Source organism: Bufo bufo, chromosome 3 (assembly GCF_905171765.1).
Source record: "Bufo bufo chromosome 3, aBufBuf1.1, whole genome shotgun sequence".
NCBI classification, from domain to species: domain Eukaryota; kingdom Metazoa; phylum Chordata; class Amphibia; order Anura; family Bufonidae; genus Bufo; species Bufo bufo.
This window is the reverse complement of record NC_053391.1, coordinates 374,046,840-374,072,245: the sequence shown is the minus strand read 5'-3', so window position 1 is coordinate 374,072,245 and position 25,406 is coordinate 374,046,840. Positions and strand designations below refer to the sequence as shown.

General features: G+C 43.7%; 1 protein-coding gene across 1 annotated transcript in view; it reads right to left on the bottom strand.

Annotated features, from left to right (window-relative positions):
- Positions 1 to 25,406, bottom strand: part of LOC120993805 — a 198,675-nt gene that overhangs the window by 48,387 nt on the left and 124,882 nt on the right. The gene's annotated exons all lie outside the window — the stretch shown is intronic.

Below are 25,406 nucleotides of genomic sequence, written 5' to 3'. Positions count from 1 at the left end.
GATCTGAAACTGTACAGTTTCTGTTGGTTTAGTAACAAATCTAAATGACCATTTCTATAGTAACCAATATACGGTAGGTTTATGCTGATTACATGCACAAACACATTAAGAAACAGCCGAGACACTTGAACTTAATCTTCTGTCCTTAGTTGTCCTTTTGAAGTTGTCATCTAAATAATAATAATAATAAAAAAAATTACCCACCATACAACCAGCACAACCAATTCCATCAAGAACAGCGTCGCGAAAAGTCCTGCATGTAGGACTTTTTTCTCTGCTAAAAAAGCGGTATCCCAAACGTTAGACAAACAGACCCCATTATAGACAATGGGACCTATTTGGCTCCATTTGGGTCAGTTATGTGCCGAAGCCAGAACCGCCTCTATTTACGTTGTTCTGGTCCTGTAAGAACAATGGTAGTAAATAGCAGTGGTGTGAACTGACCCTTAAATGAAAATCTGGCGAAACTGAATGCAACTTGTATTTCAGTCTACAATGGCAATATCGCATGCAGCTTGTGACCCGCAACCAAAACATTCAGAAGGGCTGGATTTTTGGCAGCATATGCATCAAGGTCATAGGTTGCAATGTGACCAAATAGACAGTTATTAGATATGATGCTGCAGTGTGAAATGTGCAGTGCCCCAGTGGACTGCTGCAAAGGGTTAATTATTGCTAAATGGGTTAATTTAATGTTACTGAGTCAAATGTTGTAACTTACTGTTAAAGCGTTTATTTTTTTGTGCATTATGTATACCTAATGGCAATGTATGGGCAATATATGGTTAACTAACTGGCAGACCTGGTTAGGTTGCCAGGGTGATGGACTTGGTCCATCCCCTGGTTATTGAGTCTTAGCTGAGCAGCGCAACAGGCAAGATGTGTGTGTGACAGCTCCTGCAAAGTAGGCCCAGAGAGAAGCCTCATCCAGGAGATTCCACTCTTGAGACTGAAAAGGTGCTGTCATTAACTTCCCAGTCCGAGCTCTAGCAGCCAGATCTCCAGCTACGGCGCAACTGCGGGAGAGACATACTGCGAAGCCACGCCCCATGGTGACGCGACAGCATCCCTAACAACTGGATGCAGTGCTCTGTTTCTCCCCACAGCGGGCTTGTGCTGGAAGAAAACTAGTAGTGCTTGATTATTCAGCTGTTCTGTTCCTGGGTGCTGTGTATGACTAATGGAGCATCAAGTCATGGACCTAACAGGTTCTGATCCTGGGACTCGGTGCTCCATTTAAATCCCTTGCTGGCAATTCACCCATGCCAGTTATAGGCTTACTCCCTTGCTGTGCTCCTGGGTCTGTCTGTTAGTGTTTTGGATTGTTTAGTATATTGACCTTGGCTTGCTTCTGACCTTCCGCTGTCTTGTGATTTTCTACTGTTCTACCCATCGGGTTGACTATTTTAACTACCCTTCATTCTCTGATTTTGCACTGTATTGTCCCCCCAGTTTTGATATATTTCCGTACGACCCTTCTCTGAGTGGTTGCGTCTCTGTCTTGCACTTAGCAGAACAGGGAACATCGACTAGTTGTGCACTTGCCGCTTAGGGCTTGCACTGTAAGTAGGCAGGGAAAGCGGATTGGGCTCCAGTCAGGGCTCACTGTGTGCGTGTTTCCTGTCCTACTATGCTGCCAGCGAGTTACTTAACTGAGAGGATACCCCTGAAAAAGAGAACAGACATTTTAGAAGGTCTAGAACCAGTAAGGCCATGCATTGGTTCAGACAGTAAGATATCGCTCGTTTATGGCAAAATACTTTACTCCTTCAGCACCCGCCACACTTTGAGATGGACTGGCAATGCGGATCTGAGATCTGCACCCCACAGCCAGGGAATTACAGGAGTTAATAATAAGAAATAACTCACCTGTGGTTATCATGGAAAGACTGCAAACTATTTAAGAGTGACTTGGGGCAACACCGTTATTGGAGAAAATAACTACACTGTGATGAACCTTGGAACTGTGCCTTTGCTGCTATATGTACTACTACACTCATCATCAATTCAGTAGACTTTTTTTATTGTAACCAAATGGGCCTGGTTACTGAATCTACCATCCAACAGTCCCTACATCTGCCTTTCTGCCTTGCACCCTGCCAACTATCCACAATCAAGGGCACCCCAACTACCACAAGGCAGGAGCCCCAGAAAGTCAGGGAGTACCCCAAGAGAAGAAAGGGTGCAACCTTCACCCAACTGTGAGTACTACTAGCTGCCTCATAGCCACTACCACTCCTGCCATCCCTGCCTCCCCCCCGTGTCGCTGCACATTGCAATCTTTATGCTGTACAACAAATATAGTCCTATAGCACTGCTATATTCCATATTCGTTAACTTCGTTAATTCTAGGCTAGAATTAACGAAGTTAACGAATATGGAATATAGCAGTGCTAAGTTGAAATCATATGCGATTAATCATATGCATTGCGATTTCAACTTAGACCTGGTTTACTATGGTTGGCTTGGTAGAATTAGCGAAGATGACGAATGTATTCGTCATATTCCTCAAAACGAAGATAACAAAATATTCTCCATGTTTGTTTTAGCTCCATATTCGTCAACTTCGCTAATTCTAGCAATCAAATAGGAAAGTTGACTATAGAGACAGCTGTGTTTAATTCGCTATTGATTATATTACTTAGCTTTTTTTTTTTATAAATACAATAATTATAATACTTGATAATTATTATAATCTATTTATTTAAAAAAAAAAGCTAAGTAATAAAATCGCATAGCGAATTAAACACAGCTGTCTCTATAGTCAACTTTCCTATTTGATTGCTAGAATTAGCGAAGTTGACGAATATGGAGTGCAACTGAAATTTACTTTCCAGGGTGTGACCTCTGTGAAGACTCAACAGGAGGCGTTCACTCACATTGTTGTTTTATGTGTCTCCCCGGCAATGTGATGTCATCATCACATGACCAGGGGCGGGTTATTTAAACCTGTTTTGTTTGCATGTTCTTCCACTCATACTGCTGCTCACTTCTCGTTTGAAAAAGGCACCTGTGAGTGCCGAAATGCCGCGCGTCATATGAGTGACCAATAAATCTATCACCAGCAAATATTTTTGGGAGTGTCGGTTTTCTTTCATTCTTCTGATTTTGGGATTACCTCCACACAAACCGAGCACCCCTCAACCAGTACGCTGTGCCGCCTGACTTCATTACACAGTAATACTGAGGACCTATCCTGTGCTTGGTAAGCACGGAGAAGGCCGCAGCACTCACGGGAACACCGGTGCCTTCTCAAACAGCTGATCGGCGGGGATCCTTGGTATTAGACCCCCACCAATCAAATACTGAAGACCTATCCTAAGGATAGGTAATCAGTATCAAAATCTCAGAAAACCCCTTTAACTATGTAAAAAAAAATTATAATTATAATATATATATATATATATATATATATATATATAATAAAAATAGAGAGAGAGAGATAAAAGAACTCTGCAAACCAGATAAAGTACAATAATGCCATAGAAAGTACAATAATGCCAAAAAATATTTTAGTGCTAATGCTACGCTTATTTATAAAGTGAGATGCTTGGCAAATGCATTTTGTACAAAACCATCTGAGCCCGTCTGCCGAACGTCAAGGCGATCTCTGTAAGACGGGTCCTAACACTAAATACTACCTGTTATGCGCCATAATGGCCGCCATAAAATTGTTGGATCTACATGCATGCTGGGTCCACTCTGCCTTTTACCACTGTTGGTGCCAAAATGGCCTCCAACAGGAAGGAACACAAAAAATATTATAAGCAATAGAGAAAAATAATTAACACCTTCTACCTAGGAAAGGAACCCCAAAATTTCCTGATTAAAAATCTTATGACACCTACAACAATCCCAGTGGCCGAATTAATATGGAGACAAAATTCCAATGGTAATACAAATTTATTAATGCAGTATATGGAGAAGCAGAGAGGTATCCGTGGCTGGTACATATGGAGTGCAGAAACAAAGGGAACGGCTGTTGAAGGCTAGACAAAGTGTAATGTAGCACAAAATGTCTGTCATCTTTGTTTCTGCACTCCATATGTACCAGCTTTGCAATAAATAAAGAAATTTGTACCGGATGGTAAGTGTCACGGATTCCTCTCTGCTTCTCCATAAACTGCATAATCTACCGGTAGAGCACCACCGCACACACAGCCCTGTCTGTCCGTCACATAGAATTCAATGGCTAATAGATTGTTCATCAGTAGTAGTGCCAGTCCTTCTTCTGTGTAGACAACTTTATTGATGTATACACTTTATGATTAATTGTGATATTTATATCTTAAAGGGTTATTCCAGCTTTTTAAGTTCTCCCCCATCCTTGCGAAATCTGTGGAGTCAAGCATATTTACCTGTTTCCCGCCGCTCTGTTCTGGCTCCTTTGGTCCACTTTCTTCGCTGCCACTCTCCAGGCCCCGCATGTAAACTTCCAGCATGGATGGGGGTCACATACTTCGCTGCAGCCAATGACTGGGTTGGGTGATGTTGTGTCCCCCAAGTGGCACATTACCCAGTGACATGCTGCTTGGGGAATACATCACTTTTGTGGTCAGTCATTGGCTGCAGTAGCACATGTGACCCGCCCACCCCATCCTTCTGTGCTGGAAGTCTGTATGGTAGTATTTTTCTAACTTTGGTTTTGGCTTGACCTCTCTTCTCTATCAAAAAGGATAAGCAATCATGTTGCAGCAGAAAAGATCTGCAGACCATCTTTCTTTTTTTATTCAAGGGGCAATCAGAGCCTATGGAAGGTCCTGATTACATGGACAAAAACATCAAGACTTAAAGGGGTTGTGTCACTTCAGCAAATAGCATTTATCATGTAGAGGAAGTTAATACAGGACACTTACTAATGTATTGTTATTATCCATATTGCTTCTTTTGCTGGCTAGATAAATTTTTCCATCACATTATGCATTGCTCGTTTCCGTGGTTACGACCACCCTGTAATCCAGCAGCGGTGGCCGTGCTTGCACACTATAGGAAAAAGCATCAGCCAATTTGCTGTCCCATGATCCTGGCCACTAGAGAGGCTGGCGCTTTTTCGTATACTATGCAAGCACGACCACCACTGATGGATTGCATGGTGGTCGTATCCATGGAAATGAGCAGTGTACAGGTGAAACTCGAAAAATTAGAATATTGTGCAAAGTTCATTTATTTCAGTAATGCAACTTAAAATGTGAAACTAACATATGTGATAGACTCATTACATGCAAAGCGAGATATTTCAAGCCTTTATTTGTTATAATTTGGATGATTATAGCTTACAGCTTATGAAAACCCCAAAGTCACAATCTCAGGTACCCTTTGCTCAGGGGGTATGGATTAATTAGCTGACTAGAGTGTGACACTTTGAGCCTAGAATATTGAACCTTTTCCCAAAATTCTAATTTTAAGCTGCATTAATGCAATTCCTTTTAAATTGCATTACTGAAATAAATGGACTTTTGCACGATATTCTAATTTTTCAAGTTTTACTTGTATAATATGATGGAAACACAAATTCAGCCAGCAAAGGAAGCAATATAGATAATAACAATACATTAGTAAGTGCCTTGTATTAACTTATTCTACATAATAAAAGATATTTGCTGAAATGAGACCACCCCTTTAAGGTGGATTTAGACGAGCCAATACTCGTCCAGATTATCGTGAACAACTGTTCCTGAGAACGCTCGTTCCTGATAATCTGGCCATCTAAATGTGCGGCCAATCACCCGACGAATGAGCAAAACGATCATTCATTGGGTGATCCTGTTGTTCATGCAGGCACTCCAATCATCTTTTCTAGGCAGCAGATAGTGCTCTGTTTAGACAGCACTATCTGCTGCCTAGAAAAGATGATTGGAGTGCCTGCATGAACAACAGGATCACCCAATGAATGATCGTTTTGCTCATTCGTCGGGTGATTGGCCGCACATTTAGATGGCCAGATTATCAGGAACGAGCGTTCTCAGGAACAATTGTTCACGATAATCTGGACGAGTATTGGCTCGTCTAAATCCACAGCGATCTGCTGCCCAAAAACAATGATTCTGTATGGGGATGAGTAATTGCAATAGCGATCCCTTGTCCTCATACTGTGAAGGAGATCGCTGAATGTAAATGCAGTGGTCTCCTTCACTGAGCGAGCAGCCGACTGTCGGGAAGGAACGCTTTTTTCCCGACAATCGGACATTCCAAAGTCCTATGTAAACCCACCTTTACCAGTGTGTAAAAACAAAATTAGCAGTGCAGACTAATTTAAGTTCTTATCTGTTTTATTATCAGTTGCAGTTAAACTGACAGAATGCCTAGGTATTGCTCTGGAGCAACGGTACTTTGGACTATGGATGTTTGTGGAGATTTTTTCTATTGCTACTTCATAAAGCCATCAACTCAATACTTTAGTGCACTTGGAAGTGTTAACTTGCACTATGCCGTTGTTTACACTTATACTGTTTTATATTATTGAACTGCATTTTATGTGTTTATTGTAATATATCCTGTTCATTGTCATTGTTATTGTACTATATCTGCAGTACACTGTGGAACGGGTTTATAGACAGCCAGCTAAGACTACTTTCACACTAGCGTTTTCAATTCTGCTATTGATCTCAATAGCGGAAGAAAACGCTTCAGTTTTGTCCCCATTTATTGTCAATGGGGACAAAACTGAACTGAACAAAACGGAATGCACCAAAATGGGTTCCGTTTGTTTACGTCCAAGCAGCGTTTTTTTCTGTCCGCGATGTGGTCCGGAGCAAGACGGATCCGTCCTGACACACAGGCTACTTTCACACTGCCGTTTCTGGATCCGCCTGTGAGATCCGTTTCAAGGCTCTCACAAGCGGCCCAAAAGGATCAGTTCAGCCCCAATGCATTCTGAGTGGATAAGGATCCGTTCAGAATGCATCAGTTTGCCTCCGTTCAGCTCTGGAGGCGGACACCAAAATGCTGCTTTCAGCGTTTTGATGTCCGTCTGACGAAACTGAGCCAAACGGATCCGTCCTGACTTACAATATAAGTCAATAGGGAAGGATCAGTTTTTACTGACACAATATGGTGCAATTGAAAACGGATCCGCCTCCCATTGACTTTCAATGTAAGTCAAAACGGATCCGTTTGCATTATCATGAAAAAAAAAAAATAATAAATCCGCACCTAAACGCAGGTGTGAACGTAGCCTTAGACATAATACAACCGGATCCGTTCATGACAGAGGCATGCGGCTGTATTATTGTAACAGAAGCGTTTTTGCAGAACCATGACGGAGCCGCAAAAAACGCTAGTGTGAAAGTAGCCTAATACTGAGAGATTTTGGGACTGTATATGCAGTGAGAAGCTAGTAATTTTCCACAGTTACTAGAAAGAACTATGCAAAGTTTTGGAGGGAAAAAAACTGACTTGAAGACTTGTTTATGTCTGGAAGAACTGCTCAGTTATTCCCACAGGGTAATACCAGGGACTGGTATTGAAACTGTATACAAGTCTATGACACACTGAAAGTGCAAAAATGTGTCTGTTTAGGCTGTGCTTCTCCACTCCACCCCTCCCACTAGAAGGTTCTAGTTCGGCTAGAAACTGTATATAAGAAGAGCAGTTAGAGCCTCTAGTTGTATGGACCAGTGTTTAAGAGGAGAGACTTTGCCAGTCTGCAGAAAGGAACGAGTGTTTAGTAGAAGAGACTCTGCCATTCTGCACGAGTGACCAGAAGAAGATACTGAGACAGGGATACTCTGCCACAGACCCTGGGTCACCAACCCTTTGACCAGAGGGCCAGACTGATAACTGGCCAACCCTTTGGCTAGGGTACCAGCCTTCTGAGAGAGAAAAAGGGACAGCTAGCTCAGGCCTTTCCTGACTTCTTCTGCCAGGGAGGAGACTGGAGAAGCCAACTCTTTGCCTTGCCTGTATTGTTTTGCACTTTACTCTCCAGTAAAGAAGCACACTGGTTTACTGCAAACCTTGACTATTTAGACTTATTTCCCATTGGGGGTGCACCACACCTTACCATCTTTGCTGGAGAGCAACACATGGTGACACCTTGACGATATCTTGGAGACTCAGTGTGGCGTTAGGACCACCCCAAACTAGCCACTGCACCTATAATAGGCATCAGTACATGACAGGCATTGTTAGCTGCCATGGTCACCCCTGTTACAACCATGATCACATTGTGGGGAGGAGCGATTGAGTGAGAGAGAGCCCCCTCCCTTTTTCTAACCACTTGTATACCACAGTCAGCAGTGGCTGTGGCACTTAAGGGGTAAACTGCTGGGACTGATGTTAACTCCAATCCTGGAGATGAGAAGAGGGTGCCAGATGTATAATACAGCTGGTGCCCACAAGTGATAAAGCGCATGCAGCTCCTGAACTCATGCCATCACTGTTCTGTAATATTATGGCAGCTCGTGGGACATATGTACTTCCTACAATATATTATTATACCACAGGTCAGGAAGGGGTTATAATCGTAGTTTCTTGGCAGCACTTTGTGCTTTTTAAGGCTACTTTCACACTAGCATTAATATTTTCCAGTATTGAGATCCGTCATAGGGTCTAAATACCGGGAAAAAACGCTTCCGTTTTGTCGCCATTCATTATCAATGGAGACAGAACATAACTGAACAGAACTGAGTGCTCCAAAATGCATTCCGTTCCATTCTCATACCGGAGAGCAAACCGCAGCATGCTGCAGTTTTCTTTCCATCCTGGGATGCGGAGCAAGACAGATCCGGCATGACCCCCAATGCAAGTCAATGGGGACAGATCAGTTTTCTCTGACACAATAGAAAACTGATCCGTCCCCCATTGACTTTCAATGGAGTTCATGACGGATCCGTCTTGGCAATGTTAAAGATAATATAACCGGATCCGTTCATAACGGATGCAGACGGTTGTCTTATCAGTAATGGAAGCATTTTTGCTGAACCCTGCCGGATCCAGCAAAAACGCTAGTGTGAAAATCGCCTAAAGGATGTGTTGTAGACAATAATAAAACTGCATTGCAACAAACAATGGCATTAGTGGTTGTTCAGTCACATACAGTGCCAATAGTTGTTCCATGTAAATGGAGACAAACAAATGCCATTGCACATGCTATATTATCAACTGGCACTCCACAACAGAAAATCTACTAGTGTAAATGAGCCCATACACTCTTTAATTAAGTGCGCCATTAACAAGTAGCTGACTCCTAGGTACTAACGTTTTTCATTATGGTGTTACTACTTTCATAATATGATTTCTGACCAAGCCATTTTTCAGTGTTTGACCTTTTTTCTTATAATGTAATAATGACACATTATTAAATATACTGGTGTCATGTACGGAGTATTCTGTAGCAGTTCATTGACTCTCCACTCAGGCTACTATGAAAATCCCTGTAGTTTATGGTTGTGTTTGTGTTGGAACGCAAGCGCAGGCTGTGCAACCTAATTAGCTGGCTTGGAGGCTGATCCATGCCATGTTGCTTGAAGGCAGGATACAAGACTGGAATACATGAAGCCATATACTGTATCTTTATGCACTATCATTTCAACACATCTTAAAACCTTCATTTTGGCAACTTCAATTGCATTTGCAATAATAGTAGGCACTAGTGTATAATACATACTGTGTAATGGACTTGAAGCCAAATTAATTCTTTTAGGGTGTCAAAAAACTTTTCAGTAATAACAGTGTGATAGCTTTTTTTTTTATCTGGTGATTTTACACATGCAGAATTTTTTTTATATGCAGCTATTATTATTCCTTCTAAAAATGATAACTATATTGACTTCTGGGATTTACTAGTTGGGGATGTAACCCTACATATTCTAAAACTGTCCAATGAATGGTGACAGTACTAGATTCTGTAGGGACATATCCTGTTATGGTAACTTCCAATTGTTAAATCGTTCAGAAAAATGGAGGAGGAATAACAGAGGTACAAATCATAGTTATAGGAAATTATGCCCCAGGATTAAATGGGTTGTCTGGGTTCAGAGCTAAACCCAGACATATTGTCACGACTGTGACTGATCCAGACAGGTCTGGGAGGAGAAGGTCGCAGCGACTTGCTACTCGCGATAGCTTGTGAGTTTGCTCCGTGGTTCAGGGTATGTCATCTGGGTTTTGCCTTGTGAACCTTTTTGTCCTGACTGGGAGTTTGTAGGCATCCTTCTCAGGTGAGTCCTGTCTGCCACTCCCAGCTACTATATTAGTTTCACTTTCACTTGCAGTCATTGCCAGATATAGTCCTTACTTCCAGTGCTACTCTGACCTTGGAAGGAGATCGTTTGATGGTGTTGCTGTGGAGCTCTTGTCCGGCGTGGACTGTCGTATTTGGGATCGCCTTCTCTGCTCGTGACTGGATAAGTCTATCTCTGCTGTTGTTTGTTTGTTGCTGTCTTCCCCTGTTGTTTTCCTAGACGTGAGTGATGGTGACTAGCGCTCCCATCGGCCTTTCCCCAGTCCAGTCTTGTTAGGGCGACTGAGGGTTTAGGCATCCTGCTCGCCGCATGGGTTCACACCCCGTCTAGGGTATCAGGGCAGACATGTGCCAGCTTAGGGTTAGTCAGGGGTGGCCATTCTATTTCCCATCCGTAGATAAGGGTCCCCCTTCCCCTCCGTCTGGTGCGACACGACTGCTGCTGGGATAACGGTCGTGACACATATCCCCTTTTTTACCCAGGCAGCCCCTCTGATATGAGCATCGGAGCATTTCATGATCCGATACTCTCCCTTGCCCTGCACAGTATCGCGCAGGGCAAGGACGTTTTTGTTCCCATTTTTCACTGCATGGCGGAGGCTTCCACCTAGCAGTGTTGCCAGTGACGTCACCGACTCTAATGAAAAAACCCTTGCCCTGAATGATTCAGCACAGGGCAAGAGAGAGCATAGAAGCATGAACAGCTCAGATGCTCATCTCAGAGGGGCTGCCTGGGTCAAGAAGGGGACATTACATGGTACATAATGTCACCTAATCAATTAAAATGTCACAATCACCTTTTAATAGAAGGGCCCCTAAAACAGGCAGCAAATGTCTAATGTCCTTACAGCATCACCACAGGAGAAATGAAGCCTTTTGATATCAATGGACCATCCACATAATCCATAGATTTGCAGGGCCTCCAGATAGATGTGACCACTATCCACTTCAGCCCCCTATGGAGGTCCCAAAATAAAGACTCTCCCTTATTAACTCGGAATATAATAAATAGATTTGAAGATGGGTTTTGTAAACCAGTGAACCCCTTTAAGCATACCTCTCAACCGTCCCGGATCCGGCAGGACAGTCCCGCATTTCAGTGGCTGTCGCGTGGTCCCGGTACGGGCAGGAGTGTTCCCTGGACTATTACTAACTGCTGGCATAGCACATGGGTACCCTGTACCCATCTACGATGCCCGGATTAGCTGAGCGGAGTGGGCTCTTGCTTCTGCCTGCTCAGCTCAGCTAAGGGCTATGTGCGCTCCTGCCTGTACTCCCTGTGCTGCTGCGGCTCAGCGGTGTAGAAAGAACTGAGTTTTAGCGCACCAGTGAATGGCGCGCTTTAGGGATGAAAAAGTAGAGTAAAAATAGAAAATTATTAAATAAAGTATATTAGAAAATGATTTTTTTAGGGGGTTAGGGACAACATATTAAAAGTTTGTATAAAAGTTTAGTTACTCTTTAAGGACTCTAATTTATAAATGTGCCTGTGTGTTTAGTCTATACAGGGCAGCATTTTGTGTACTGATACAAGTGATCATTACTGTTAGACAATCCAATTAAAGGCAAATACATATTTATGACCCTAATACTTAAGAATCTGCCGTTGATCTCCTATATATATAAAGGGGCCTACTTACTTTTTCCCAATGGGTTGGGCATGTTTAATTCCAGCATGCACAATCCTTCTGTTCTAGATCAAAATAAACATGAACACACGTTTATGGTGAAGTCAGCGAAAATAGCTCTGTGGTTGACACTCATGTCTTTAGTCTGCTTAAATGGAACGTATCAACAGAAAATGCACAAATGTTTAAAGGGAGTCTAACCTTTTTTGACCACTTCATACTGTTAACATCACGACATAGATGAAAGAAAAATGATCATTCTGCTAGCATATTAGGAAAAATCAAGTTTTAATGACTCACCCACTGTATGCTAATGAGAAGTCAAGTGTCCGTTGGGAGTTCATCAACCAGCGAAGTACCCGGGCTCTCAGCTTCAAAGCCTTCCCAATCCCACCCTTTTGCTCTTGACTGAAGCTTCAAGGGTTCTTCAGTGTCATGTAATGTCCTAATAAAGAAGTCAGTCAAGGGTTGGAAAGAACTTGAAGCCAAGAGTCCAGGATAATTCCCTGTTACTGAATGCCGAGTAGACAGCAGGTGATGTTCATAGCTTACCCCTCCAGCTCTCTGCACAGGGTACAGACCATGCTGGTCCATGTGGCTATGAACTGCTGTTAACAGAACAGAGCAGTAGCTCAGATAAGATGGCTGCCCTAATGATCATGGACAGGAAATAAAAAAACTATTCTACAATAATCAAAACAACAAAACAAAACAGAAAAATATAAGGGGTTCTCTGAGAAGGGGAACCTCTTGTAATATGGACAGGCAGGGTGCAGGGATTAAGAAAAACTCACCTGTCACAGGTTCTCTGCACTGAGCAACCTACTCCTCTGTTTCTTTTCCCTGCTGGACCAGAAGTATGACATGCCATCTATATGTCACAGCTGTGTCACATCTGTGACAGGTCCCAGAAGGTCTGAAAGATTATCTAAACATTAGTGATCTGACAGCCTCTTTTGGTTTCACTTTGTCTGTGTGTTGCTGGTATGTGTACACCTCCTGTTCAGGTGTGGATCATGTGACCTTTACCCATCCCTATTTAGTCTGACTTTACCCATCACTCCTTGCTTGGGATAGCTTCATTTGGTCTTGGAAGAGCTGGAGTGTGGTTCGTGTTGAAGTCCTGTTCATCCTTGATCCTCTGAAGTTAAGTGTTCCGCTTGTCGTGTTTTGTATCCCCCCCATCCCACCCGGTTGTTTACTAGGCCTCAGTGAGACGCTGGTTCCTTCACCAGGGAAATAACAGGTTGTCTCTGCCCTGTCATTACCTTTAGGGCATCTGAGGGTCACCAGGGTTTTCTAGGTTCCTGTGTATGGGCATCTCTACCATCGAGAGGTGCCCAATACAGATAGGAGTTAGGGCCAGGAGCAGGGTTTTATAGGTGGTGACCCTTTTCCTTCCCTAGCGGTGAGACCTAGTGTCTTTCCCCTTTCTTCTTGATTGTCTTTTGGTGTTCTCCCCTACTACATCCGTGACAAGCTGCCAGCCAATTAACAGCCTCAGCAGTGGCAGAGATCATGTGCCATGCCTGCACACATCACTGCTGAGGCCATTCACTGACCAGCAGCACTGACATTCATGTAGATGGAATGTCACACTTCTGGTTCAGTGGGGACCCAGAAATGTATGAGGAAGGAACTTGGCTCTGGAACTGAGTCATCTGTGAGATGTGAGTTTTTTTTAAGGGTACTTTCACACTAGCGTTATTCTTTTCCGGCATTGAGTTCCGTCCTAGGGGCTCAATACCAAAAAAGAACTGATCAGTTTTATCCTAATGCATTCTGAATGGAGAGTAATCCGTTCAGGATGCATCAGGATGTCTTCAGTTGTCTTTTTGCCTTTTCAGGACTGAGATAATACCGCAGCATGCTGCGGTTTTATCTCCGTCCAAAATACCGAAACACTTGCTGGAATGCTGGATCCGGCATTTTTTCCCATTGAAATGCATTAATGCCGGATACGGCCCGAGTGTTCCGGCAAAACTGATCTGTTTTTGCGGTCTGCGCATGCTCAGGAACCAACAGCTGAGACAAATTTATCTTTGTTTACACCAGTATTCTGTTCGGGTGCAAGGACTGCCGGAGGATGCGCCTAATTTATGATCATCATAAATTAGGCACATCCACCAGCAGTGGGATATCAACACCAGTGCCTGTCTTGATAAATCTTCCCCAATTTGCCTGGCTTGGGTGAAATCTTATGTTGTAGACCAGGCATGCTCAACCTGCGGCCCTCCAGCTGTTGCAAAACTACAACTCCCAGCGTTCCCGGACAGCGTACAGCTATTAGCCTACAGCAGGGCATGATGGGAGTTGTAGTTTTACAACAGCTGGAGGGCCGCAGATTGAGCATCCCTGTTGTAGACAAACTGTTATTACTGGGAGAGGGAGGAAGCAAAGGCCTTTCTGGAGTGCCGGCTGAGTGATTTACATCAGTGATTTGTGAGCCAAAACCAGAAGTGAAGCCTACACAGAGATAATGTATAATAGAAAGATCTGCAAGTCATATCTATACATTTATCACTTTCTTCTTTTACTCTAGTATTACTGCATATTGACTTCTGAATTGCCATTTTTTTACACTACCGTGTAGTCAGGGCCGATTCTAGCTCTTCTGCTGCCTGAGGCAAAAATTTTAATGGCGCCCCCCCCCTCCCATAAAAAAATTGTATGAAAGCCAAGTAGCCACCGAACTCCGAGACTGTCCTGACAGATCTGGGGCGGTACAAGTACATATAACGTTGTTGATATGACCTGCAGTCCTATGTAACACCACAGGTAACACAGTGATAAATCTCTGAGTACAGATACTATAGTAGATGTTATCTGCAATCCTATGTAACAGCACAGATAACACTATTGCTGTTCCCTTATACGGAGTGCCCCTCTATTTGTTATCACTATTTTTGTCTACCGCACGGTCTGGGTGGACCGAGAGGTGAGCACCCACATCCATTCAGTCTATAGGTGAGTCGCTGATTTGTACCACAAGTACATATAACGTTGTTGATATGACCTGCAGTCCTATGTAACACCACAGGTAACACAGTGATAAATCTCTGAGTACAGATACTATAGTAGATGTTATCTGCAATCCTGTGTAACAGCACAGATAACACTATTGCTGATAATTTGGTAGTGTTAGGCTACTTTCACACTAGCGTCGGGGCTCCGCTTGTGAGCTCCGTTTGAAGGGTCTCACAAGCGGCCCCGAACGCATCCGTCCAGCTACCAATGCATTCTGAGTGAATGCGGATCCGCTCAGAATGCATCAGTCTGGCAGCGTTCAGCCTCCGCTCCGCTCAGCAAGCGGACACCTGAACACTGCTTGCAGCGTTCGGGTGTCCGCCTGGCCGTGCGGAGGCAAACGGATCCGTCCAGACTTACAATGTAAGTCAATGGGGACGGATCCGTTTGAATTTGACACTATATGGCTCAATTTTCAAACGGATCCGTCCCCCATTGACTTTCAATGTAAAGTCTGGACGGATCCGTCTGAAGCTACTTTCACACTTAGAATTTTTTCTATAATATAATGCAGACGGATCCGTTCTGAACGGATCCCAAGTCTGCATTATATGCGCGGATCCGTCTGGGCAGACCCCAGACGGATCCGCTCTGAACGCAAGTGTGAAAGTAGCCTTACCTGCAGTCCTTTGTAACACCACAGGTAACACAGTGATAAATCTCTGAGTACAGATACTATAGTACATGTTACCTGCAGTCCTATGTAACAGCACAGATAACACTAGTGCTGATAATGTGGTAGTGTTACCTGCAGTTCTTTGTAACACCACACGTAACACAGTGATAAATCTCTGAGTACAGATACTATAGTACATGTTACCTGCAGTCCTATGTAACAGCACAGATAACACTAGTGCTGATAATGTGGTAGTGTTACCTGCAGTCCTATGTAAAACCACAGATAACACTAGTGCAGATCATGGAAACTTCAGCACTCCAATGAGTATGGTGATATCAAGGTGTCTTTATTTTTAGTTTTTCTTATGCAAGGCAACTAAAAGGTGACAGTGTGACGTTTCGATCAAATTAGACCTTTCTCAAACACTAAAACAGAAAATTAAACATTGACGTTTACATGGTGGTTTTTCCATACAAAATAATGATAATATACAGTCAAGTAGCAAAAAATTGTATAACTTATAAGGTTACACCTATACAAAGATATATCAAGAGATAACGAGGTGCAGGGTTATCGCTCTTAGGTAGTATTGTTGATAATGAACATTAGAGTCCACAATATGGTTGTTCTATATATTCTCTTTCAACAATATGCAAAAGTCTGGAAAATACACTGCTCAAAAAAATAAAGGGAACACAAAAATAACACATCCTAGATCTGAGTTAATTAAATATTCTTCTGAAATACTTTGTTCTTTACATAGTTGAATGTGCTGACAACAAAATCACACAAAAATAAAAAAATGGAAATCAAATTTTTCAACCCATGGAGGTCTGGATTTGGAGTCACACTCAAAATTAAAGTGGAAAAACACACTACAGGCTGATCCAACTTTGATGTAACGTCCTTAAAACAAGTCAAAATGAGGCTCAGTAGTATGTGTGGCCTCCACTTGCCTGTATAACCACCCTACAACGCCTGTGCATGCTCCTGATGAGGTGGCGGACGGTCTCCTGAGGGATCTCCTCCCAGACCGGGACTAAAGCATCTGCCAACTCCTGGACAGTCTGTGGTGCAACGTGACGTTGGTGGATAGAGCGAGCCATGATGTCCCAGATGTGCTCAATTGGATTCAGGTCTGGGGAACGGGCGGGCCAGTCCATAGCATCAATGTCTTCATCTTGCAGGAACTGCTGACACACTCCAGCCACATGAGGTCTAGCATTGTCTTGCATTAGGAGGAACCCAGGGCCAACCGCACCAGCATATGGTCTCACAAGGGGTCTGAGGATCTCATCTCGGTACCTAATGGCAGTCAGGCTACCTCTGGCGAGCACATGGAGGGCTGTGCGGCCCTCCAAAGAAATGCCACTCCACACCATTACTGACCCAATGCCAAACCGGTCATGCTGGAGGATGTTGCAGGCAGCAGAACGTTCTCCACGGCGTCTCCAGACTCTGTCACATCTGTCACATGTGCTCAGTGTGAACCTGCTTTCCTCTGTGAAGAGCACAGGGCGCCAGTAGCAATTTTGCCAATCTTGGTGTTCTCTGGCAAATGCCAAACGTCCTGCACGGTGTTGGGCTGTAAGCACAACCCCCACCTGTGGACGTCGGGCCCTCATATCACCCTCATGGAGTCTGTTTCTGACCGTTTGAGCAGACACATGCACATTTGTGGCCTGCTGGAGGTCATTTTACAGGGCTCTGGCAGTGCTCCTCCTGTTCCTCCTTGCACAAAGGCAGAGGTAGCGTTCCTGCTGCTGGGTTGTTGCCCTCCTACGGCCTCCTCCACGTCTCCTGATGTACTGGCCTGTCTCCTGGTAGCGCCTCCATGCTCTGGACACTACGCTGACAGACACAGCAAACCTTCTTGCCACAGCTCGCATTGATGTGCCATTCTGGATAAGCTGCACTACCTGAGCCACTTGTGTGGGTTGTAGACTCCGTCTCATGCTACCACTAGAGTGAAAGCACCGCCAGGATTCAAAAGTGACCAAAACATCAGCCAGGAAGCATAGGAACTGAGAAGTGGCCTGTTGTCACCACCTGCAGAACCACTCCTTTATTGGGGGTGTCTTGCTAATTGCCTATAATTTCCACCTGTTGTCTATCCCATTTGCACAACAGCATGTGAAATTGATTGTCACTCAGTGTTGCTTCCTAAGTGGACAGTTTGATTTCACAGAAGTGTGATTGACTTGGAGTTACATTGTGTTGTTTAAGTGTTCCCTTTATTTTTTTGAGCAGTGTATATATATCGACAACATTTTCTGTCTATGGGACGGTCCTCTTGACTCTCTCCTTCTTTTTCACCAGCATCTTAACTCCATCTACCCCGAACTTCAATTTACAATACATCATGACACTCACACTGTAAACTTCCTCGATACCGAAATCACTAAACAAAATGATGGCTCACTAACCACCAATCTCTAGTGCAAACCCACGGATCAGAACAACTTGTTATACACTACAGCAGCTGCCATGCACCCTCCACAAAGAAGTCACTACCAAAATCACAATTCGAACGTATTAATAGGATAGTCACTACCGAGAACATCAAACACAAAAAACAAATCGAAATGACAACAAAATTCCAAGAAAGGGGGTACCCACTTAAAATTATTGAAGAAGACCTAACACTTACCACTAGACAAGATAGGCAATCCAACAAAAGACTACCATTTGTCCACACATTTCACCCCTACTTTCATAAAGTAACTAATATTTTCAAAAAACATTGGAACATCCAAACATCGAACAGTTTAATTCACCATTCCTACCATGTACCAGACGACCTAAAAATTTACGAGACTTTCTAGTCAAAGCGGATATAGGCTCAAATAAAACAACAAACAATACTGTACTGGGTACAGTAAGACAGGGTACATTTCCCTGCCTACACTGTGCCCAATGTTCTAATGTCCTAAAAGGAGATAAAATACACCATCCACTCACAGGTCAGGAATTTCAAATAAAGGGTTTCCATACATGTTAATCTAACTTTGTGGTTTACCTCCTCAAATGTCCATGTGGAATAGTGTACGTGGGCGAAACTACCCAAAATATTAGAGACAGAGTATGTCAACAAAAATCGACAATCCGTTGCCAGAATCTAATACTCCCAGTCCTGAATCCCTTTTTCAAAGGCTAAACACAACATCTCCCAGTTAAAATTCCAAGTAATCGAACATGTGGCTATGCCAACAACTTCTAAAATTAAGAGAGGCCTTCTGGATTCACAAACTACAAAGTTTGTGAATCCAGAAGGCAATGTAATATTTAAATAGAGTATGAACTTTCGTCATTTATATAAGCATTATAAACTGTAGTACTTGGGCATCTGTCTGTATAAACATCACTAACATTCTCCTTTTTATTTAGCAGACCCATTAGAATCCAGGAGCGGATCCCCACCACGTTTGCCATCTCTACTGTTTACTTATGAGTTTTCCTCCCTCCTAATTTTACTATTCCTTCTCTTTTTTTCCTTTATTTTCCCCTTTTTTCCCATTTCACATTTCAATACTCTCACATTTCTCATACTACTTTCCCACAGTCACCACACCTCACATATGTACATAGATATTATATCATATACATTTGACCTCACATAACATATCTTATATTCATTTTGACTTCATACACCATTTAAATCAATCTTTATTTCCCCATAAGTCTACATATCTATACTGATAACTAGACATGACACATATGTACAAATAGCCTGTCTCTAGCATTATACTGCAATGCATTCCACGCTGGAACGCATCGCATTCTCACTTTCAGGCATACTTAGATGGTGCGTTCCACTGTGGAACGCACCCCCATCTCTGATTTTCAACCCTGTCCCTGTAGACTGGTGCACTCCTACTGGAAGTGCGCAACTGCGCTTCCTCCCATCACACAAGTTGGCCACCACGATCGGTGCGTTACACAGTGGAACGCAACGCTACTTAGCCTCTCTCTCTCCGTCCTTCACAATTCTGTGCGCCCCACATCGAAGAGCACCGCATTTTCAATGAGATAGGCCAGCTTCCGGTGCATTCCACCGTGGAACGCACCGTCATCTTTGATCCTCCACTTCTACTCCTGAATAATCGGTGCGTTCCATGGTGAAACACACCACCATATTGGACCTCCACTTCCACCAACGCAGTGCCAGCTTTCAGGCATACTTAAACAGCTTACCTATTTAAGACACACTACAGCTACCATACATACACTTTCTCCTTCCACTACCAAATAAATATAACTATACAGACATAGAGTCTGTCCTCCTATTACCGTCCATGCGTTCCACGCGAGCACGCAAAACACTTCCTACTGTAACATCAATTCCTGTCTCTGACATCATAAATAGTGGACACCGTCCTATCCTCTCTAGCATTACTTATGGTGTGGATACGAATATCTACCAGCTCAATACATCTTCCATCCTTTTCCCTAACCTCTCACTGGAAACTTGGTAAGTTTGATCTATACATCAGGGGACCCGGTTCCTTATTCGATTATATCTGGCTACTATGTTTCTTAGCACTGCGCTTATTTTTACCTTAAGATCTAACTGTGATTTGCTATTAGACATAGTTAATGCAAGCTTAACTCTATCAAACAGATACCTGCACAGAACAGCCATATTGTGGACTCTAATGTTCATTATCAACCATACTACCTAAGAGCGATATCCCTGCACCTCGTTATCTCTTGATATATCTTTGTATAGGTGTAACCTTATAAGTTATACAATTTTTTGCTACTTGACTGTATACTATCATAATTTTGTATGGAAAAACCACCATGTAAACGTCAATGTTTAATTTTCTGTTTTAGTGTTTGAAAAAGGTCTAATTTGACCGAAACGTCACACTGTCACCTTTTTAGTTGCCTTGCATAAGAAAAACTAAACATAAAGACACCTTGATATCACCATACTCATTGGAGTGCTGAAGTTTGTGCCCACTGTGCCCCCTTTGTAGTATTATTGCCATCTCCTCTGTGCCCCCTTTGTAGTGGAAATGCCATCTGTGCCTCCTCTGTGTTAAAAAAAAAAACACAGTAACTACTCACCTTGTCCCGTTCCTGAAGCTCACAGTCCTCTCTTCTCTGCAGGCACTGTGTGGACAGAGCAGATGTAGATTCCCGGGCTGCAGGCTCCTCCCAAACAGGCCGGCAGCGGGATCCGTGCCTACAGGCTGAATGGTGAAGTAGGGAGAAGTCTCCCTGCTCAACCATTCAGTGCTCTGCTGGCCTGAAGGAGGGGAGGAGCGCGGGGAGCTGAGCGGTTGGTGAGTGGGAGGACAGCAGCTTCCTGCACTCCAGGTGAGCGCGGGGTGGGGGTGGGGGGTGGTCAAATGCGCAGCTCAAAGGGAACAGTGGCGGCATCCACCAGCAGTGTTTAACTGCTGTGTGGATGCCGCCCCCTCAAAAATACAGAAAACTGCCGCCTGCGGAAAAATGCTTATCTCTTGTTCTGGCAGAAACTGCCCTGCGTGTAGTTGTACAGACTATTTTCTTGTTCAGCTTTTCACGTCACAGGTAAGAAAAGACTGTGCAGTAAGCAAAAGTGACAATAAATGCGAACAATTAAATCAATAAATTCTGTGGCAAAGTAGGACACTTCCATTTACATTATATCCAGACAGACGTCTTAAAAGTATAATTTTTTTTCGTGCTGACTACGCATCCTGTTTCAGCCTTCCAGGATAAAATGTATATTTCCCAACCTAGAGGGCAATAATAAAAACAAGTGATGCCCATGGGAAAGTTGTTAGATACAGTTAATGACAGTAACAGTATAGTTGTAGAATGGCAAATCTTAACTTTACCATTATAATAAAATTATTTCAAATAAATAAAACGCCGTTACTTCCAAGTGGTAATTACCAAGCTGAAATCATTAAATGAGATTGCCATCTTCCATGTTTATGTGGCATTCTGAGCGTGTATTGCTCTCTGTGGTTGAGAAATAGACAAGATAATTAATTTCTTCAACAGCTTCATTGCAAATTATATTAAAACACAATCTGTAAAGCAGCCTGTTGTAATGTATACATATTTCACACTCACTAACAGCCTCATAGAATAAGAACTCATCACAAGGATAAGCGGGCGAAAAAGAACATGTTGCTTCAAAAACAATTTATATCTATCTGACATGACACAGTAATCCTATTAAATTTGAATGGAAGCCGCAAGATATGAAAAGGGTAATGAGATTACAGGATTACTTTTTTATTATTTAAACTGCTGAACTGTTTGCGTTATTTAGTTTCTTGCACTGGGAATAATGTAAAAACTTGTTAATCCCAATTATACTAATGCCACCCTAATAACACCAATATTTTATACAAATTTTTTCTTTTTTTATGATATTTTTTTGCAGGAGAACATAAAAAAAAAATTCCAAGAGAACATTAGGGAGAACATATGTTTGAAAAGTATATGCAATAATCTCTCTATAAGCAGGCATCATTAAGTCCTCGAATCATTCAAGACAAAAAAAAGAGCCTTGAAGAGTCAGTGCTGAGCAGCCAATAGCCAGATTGTTTTTTGGAGGCAATGTCAGGTTTTATCAATAATGGCATCTCTAGAGTGAAGAAAAGGCAATGCTGAAAACAATCCAGTTCAACCTAAAGTGGATTATTTCCAAGACTAGACACATTAAGAGAAGAGCTGTATACTTTTCTAGGATTACCTAAGGGAATCTAGGTTAAGAATAAATAGAATGTATGGAATCTGGTCTCTGATGGGTCAAGTTACAGGAAACCTATTAACTGTAGTAATCCAGACATAAAAAATAAAAATAAAAAGGTCAGATAAACAACACATGATAAATTACCTTCGTTATTTATTCAACAAAAACTAGGTCAAAATGCAGAAGCTGTATGTGAAAAATTAAGTACACTCTAACTCTGTTTCTATAGGAATTAAGAGGGTAAGTGGCAGTCAGGTGCTGCTTATGAAATGCACTTGATCAGTTGATCATCAGCAAGTGTGACCACCTCTATAAAAGCAGAACATTTGGCAGTTTGCTGGTCTGGAGCATTTAGGTGTGTGTTAATACAATGCCAAGAATGAAAGACATCAGCAATGATCTTCATTATTCTACAGTGAAAAAGATTATTCACAAGTGTAAAACATTCAAGACAATTGACAATTTTCCCAGGAGCAGACGTCCCAGCAAATTCACCCCAAGGTCACATTGTGCAAATGCTCAGAGAAATTGCAAAAAATAAAATACATCAAAGACTTTACAGGTTTCAGTTAGGATGTTAAATGTTCAAAATCATGATGGCACCATTTGAAAAAGACTGAACAAGTATGGCTTGTTTAGAAGGTGTAACGGTCACGTACACACACACACAGGGGGGAGGATAGTGACCACTGCGCTCCATCCTCACCCCCTGGCCCTGCCTACTTGCCTCACGAGTCCTGATGACAGGGGACAACTGGACTGCAGTCCCTAACTTAGGATACGTGCGGGAAGGACAAACAAGACAAATAACGGATAGTGAACGGACCGGGTCAAAACCAAAAGGACAACGCAGAGGGATAAGCAAAGAGGGGTCAGGAGAAGTCGGGGTCATAAATACCAGGAGAGTCAAGAAGTACCAAAGGAGTCCTCAAAGAATAGTCAGGTGGAAGCCGAGGTCAAAATACAGGAGGAGCAGGCAAAGGATCGTCAGGGAACAGGATCAGGTAAGTATACAGGTATCCAACAAATGCCAGGAACCTAAATTAACAGGCAACCTGTGGCCAGCAGGCTGCCTGTATTTATAGTGGGGAGTGAGGGTCATGTGATGTGGCCAGCGTTCACATGTTCGACAGACTGACTAGTCGAGCACTGAGTGATCAGCTCGGCGCTCAAGGCAGACCTAGGAGCAGCGAGCCTCCCAGCTAGCAAAGCTGCCCTGGGAACGAGGTCAAACACAGATCCTCGCTCCCGAAGCTAAGCAGCAGGTCTGCGGCTGATGGGAGACCGAGTGCACCTTCGGCACCCCGTTACAGAAGGGTTGCCAACAGAAAGCCTCTTCTTTCTAAAAAGAACATGGTAGCGTGGCTTAACTTTGCAAAGTTGCATTTAAACAAACCACAAGACGTCTGGAACAATGTTCTTTAGACAAACAAGACCAAACTGGAGATGTTTGGCCATAATGCACAGCGCTACATTTAGTGAAAACTTAACACAGTTTATCAGCACAAACGCCTCATACCAACTGTCAAGTATTGTGTTGGAAGGGTGATGAGTTGGGTTTGTTTTGTAGCCATGGGACCTGGGCACCTTGCACTCATTGAGTAGACCAGGGATCAGCAACCTTTGGCATGCCAGCTCCTGTGAAACTACAACTCCCAACATGCACACTTACTCTGCTGTTCTTCTAACTCCCATAGAAGTGAAGTGAGGATTCTGGGTATTGTCAGTGCTTTAAGTGGGCCAAAAGAGGTGCCGGTACTCTATTAGGCGCCGGTGCTCCCCCCCCTGCACATCAGACCCCCCCATCACACACATATATATTAGTTCCTCTATGTACCAGTACAGTACCCCCCCCCACCACCGCACATTCGTTCCTCTCTGTACCAGTACCCCCCTGCACATCAGACCCCCCCCCCACTCATCACACACACACACATTAATTCCTCTCTGTACCAGTACCCCCCTGCCAGGGGGGTACTGGTACAGAGAGGAATTAATGTGTGTGTGTGTGTGATGAGGGGGGGGTCTGATGTGCAGGGGGGTACTGGTTCAGAGAGGAACGAATGTGCGGTGGTGGGGGGGGGGGTACTGGTACATAGAGGAACTAATATATATGTGTGTGATGGGGGGTCTGATGTGCAGAGGGGTACTGGTACAGAGAGGCACTAATGTGTGGTGGGGGGGGGGGGTACTGGTAAAGAGAGGAACTAATGTGTGTGATGAGGGGGGGGGGTCTGATGTGCAGGGGGGTACTGGTACAGAGAGGAACGAATGTGCGGTGGTGGGGGGGGGTCCTGGTACATAGAGGAACTAATATATATGTGTGTGATGGGGGGGTCTGATGTGCAGGGGCCCCCTACACATCAGACCCACCCATCAGACACATATATATTAGTTCCTCTATGTACCAGTACCCCCCCCCCCCCCACCACCGCACATTCGTTCCTCTCTGTACCAGTACCCCCCTGCACATCAGACCCCCCCCCCCCCCTCATCACACACATTAATTCCTCTCTGTACCAGTACCCCCCTGCCAGGGGGGGGGGGGGGGTACTGGTACAGAGAGGAACTAATGTGTGTGGGGGGAGGGGGGGTGCCTGTCACTCACCAGTACTCTTCAGAAGTTGGATTCCAAAGCAAAGTCGATGTTCTTTGCTGCACCGTCCGACTCCTGACTCCAAGGAGGACCAGTCACTGGTCGCCGCACTGATAGCTCCTCAGTCACAGGCGCGCGGGAAGGAGTTGACGTCACCTAACGTGAGGTCAACTCCCTGCCTGCGCCAGCCTGAGCCGTACTCTGCAACGACCCGCCCCCCTCCACTAGCTGCCCAGCCAACGACATTAGGGAGGAGATACTGCCAGCTCTCCGCTGCGCTCCGGTACCGGAAACCCACGTACTGGGCGCACGGAGAGGTGCTGGTACTCTCCAGGGCAATTTTTGGAAGTGGCGGTACTGAGTACCGCCGCGTTCCGGCCCACTTCAAGCACTGGGTATTGTAGTCTCAGAACAGTTGTAGTGCTGGAAGTTGTTGATCTCCTCATGAACTCCTCTGTATACCAAATTATTCTAGAACCAAATGTGAGACTATCTATAAAACAGCTAAAGTTTGGCCAAAACTGAGTCATACAACAGGATAATGATACTAAGCACACCAATATATCTACAATAGAACAATTGAAAAAGAAAAGAATCAAAGTGTTGCAATGGCTCAGCCAATGCCCATACCTCAAACCCCACTGAAAACCTGT